Here is a 3,121-nt window from a genome sequence, read left to right as displayed (position 1 = left end):
GTTTACACCTTGGGATCTTTCAAGAAGCTGCTTGATGAGATTCTGGGATCAATAAGCTGTTAACAAGCAAACGAGCAAGATGGGCCGAAGGGCCGAAAAACCAAACGGCACACAAAAAAAACCCCAAAAAACCCCTATACTCATTTTTAAACGTGACAGTGTTTCAAATTTGTCTACTGCGTGTAGGTAAAGGTATGCAGTGGAATCGACAGCATGTTTCAATTCATTTCTGTTAACGTATTATGTTGATAAAGGATTCTCGGGTGTGTACATCCTCATTACATAAACCACAACTTCAACAAATGTAGGAACCGTGAATAGTCTTCGACTGCAATCTATCTTATTGTGTGGGAAGCCGGTAGTTATTGGATGTGCCACAAAGTTCTGAATGTAGCAAGATGGTCGCCGAATGGTACTCCTCTCATTTGTAACCTTTGTTATGTTCTTATTGTATCGTGCACTCTCCTACTAGATTTCTAATAAGCTGTCATTGAATGTTGCAAAAAGTTCAAACTTGTACAGCTCTGTGAATAGACTAATCAAACCATTCTGCAGTATGTTAAACAGAGTGGAGGACATTCTCAGTATAGCATATGTCGGGTTTCTTGCTCTTTCAAAACAACAAAGGTTCAACTGTTGCACAACACTTCATGGAGTACTGTAAGCGGAAGAGTCATATTATGTATTCACACCCTCGTTCATAAAGATGCCATCGGACTGTCATCGCTGTGGTCGGATCTCAAGTCGGGTTGTTATGTGTTATCTCTGTAAATTTCAGTGCTAGGCTTTTTCTAAGTAGGTTGGACATTGAGATGTTGCATAATAGCATTTCGAAGAACATTATTAACAATTCAGCTCTGCCGACAAATAATACTAACGGGTTTTCAAGTCATTGAAACATGTCGAGGACCAAAATTCTAACCGGGGTGCCTCTGCAGTAGTGACAACAATGGCTGCCAAAACAGACGCAAGTCTCTAGCGCTTCGTATTTCTAGACACATGAGGAGGCCGCCCATGGTGCGATACTCCTAACCGAGCGTACTGAACCCTTAGACGTCTCAGGCTTGCATCCTACCTGATCCTGAGGGCACATGTTTCGGAGGACGCGTGTGTTGTTTTCATCTCTCCCAAGTCAGTGCGGGGGTGGCAGCGGTGGGCCAGGTAGAAATAAATTATTTAGACATTCTAAATTGGGTACAAAAATAAAAAAAATAATACAAACAGCAAAACAGCTGCCCTATAGTCAAAACTAATGCAAAACAGAAGAAAAAGTATAGCATGAGTAGGATTGCTGCCAGGAGCGCCGGAGTGTCGATATCCATTGCCTACAGCTTGGAGATCAAATGGGGAAACCTGTATGCATTGATCAGCTGATTTCAGCACCTCGGACAGCTCCTTTACAGCTTACAGAGTCACATACGTTCAGTATTAAACACGGTCAAAGGGAAAACACAACTTATGCTTGCTTTCTGGGTCTTTCTGGGTCTGAGAAACCCAAAGGTTACACTGAGCTTTCTTAAATAGACAACTGACCATGCTGCAGCCTCTGTGTGTGCAGTGTGGTGCACTGAATGAGGCTGCCAGGCAGTCTATCAAATAGACAAATCAATCTTAAGACATTTTCACACATGAAGCACGCTTTTTATAAAAGTCCTTAGGCCTCTCTGCAGCTATAAAAACATTTTTTTGAGAAACAATATGGATAAACACAAGTTTTTTGCTTTTCCTCTTAACAGGCTGATGATCACGACTGTTTGCCTGTGATGGTCGTTAAGAGTCACTGAATATGTTTTAAGTCAAGTGTGATGAGTGACCTGACTAATTAAGATCTAATTGTGTTGCTTTACTAATCAGTATATATGTGCACATATTTAAAGCATAAAATACAGGATTGGAGTTATGAATGCTTTAAACGATTAATCTAATTCATTTATATTCTTAATATATATTAAAAATCACAGAACAGTTTTTGCAAAAAATCCTATACCTCTTATTGTGCTTAGAACTGTCATATTGCATATAGAATTCTCATTATCTAAAACCATAGTAACTTACTGAAGCTATGTGTGGGTTTAATTTTAGTTGCTGTGATTTCTAATAAGTAAATACATCATGTGAAGTGTGTCTGTAATGGAGTAAGATATGTTATTTATCTAGCTCCAAATGCATCTTATACCACAAGAGACAGCATTCACATGGCACATTATCTTATAGTATAACATGCATGCTAAAATGACATTTATATAATTAATGTTATAATTAAACAATGTTCATCATTAAATTGTTTTTTGTTTGCTTATTACCCATTTTCACACAGAAAAGACTTTCAGCCTGGTCTTCAAAGCTCGTAAGGTATAGAAAGGATCTGGATCACTTCTTCCCCTTAAAAAAGGGTGTGTGTCTCATTTGTTTCAAGATTCTGCTTTCTTAACACAAAAGTGGCTTGTAATTCATCCAGTAACTGGATGTATCCTTTTTCTTTCCCCTCGTCTGGAAAGCCTATAATAATACTTTTTTTTTTTAATCCTGCTGCAACTTCAGAAGAGATTGGTAGCCTTTATAACATGGCTGTCATGACGGGTAAAAGAAATGTGACGCTAGTATATAGCATGTCATTTGTAATAATAACCAAGAAAGAGGGAGCAGGAGAGAGAGAGGCAGACACTGGCTGGCTGTGTCTCCCTCCCTCCCTTCCTTACTGAGAGTTGTGCACCGTTCCCGGAGGTACTGCAGCACCGGGTCGATGCGTGGAGTGGATGGAGCAAGCCTCACTTCCACCTCCCGCTTACAAAAATCCATTTAATATAGATGTGGTCCCCCTATGGGGGTCCTATCAGATATTATACTGATAAGAACACATTTATTTTTTTAAACAATCATTACAAAAAGCCTGGTCTCATAACCCAGTCCATTCCAAAATCCAAAAAACATTCAAATCCATTTCCACATTCTTAATCCAAAATTCATTAAACAGTCCAATCCATAGCCCAAATCCATTTCAATTAGCCATATCCATTTCTTCAATCACAGTCCATTCCCTTACCAAATAATACCGATGGAGGTACTGTTGGGACGCCATTTGTCCCGATTTTTAAAGTAAACGTTGAAACCCAGGTGTGAA

At 39.3% G+C, this 3,121-nt stretch overlaps 1 non-coding gene across 1 annotated transcript; it reads right to left on the bottom strand.

Annotated features, from left to right (window-relative positions):
- Positions 1 to 2,702: 2,702 nt before the first annotated feature.
- Positions 2,703 to 2,892, bottom strand: LOC121320301. Its single transcript, XR_005950805.1, has one exon. It is a non-coding gene; the product is annotated as a U2 spliceosomal RNA (small nuclear RNA).
- Between the last annotated feature and the right edge of the window lie 229 nt (positions 2,893 to 3,121).

This window comes from Polyodon spathula, chromosome 8 (assembly GCF_017654505.1).
Source record: "Polyodon spathula isolate WHYD16114869_AA chromosome 8, ASM1765450v1, whole genome shotgun sequence".
NCBI lineage: Eukaryota > Metazoa > Chordata > Actinopteri > Acipenseriformes > Polyodontidae > Polyodon > Polyodon spathula.
The sequence above is the reverse complement of the archived record's forward strand: the minus strand, read 5'-3'. Positions and strand labels throughout refer to the sequence as shown.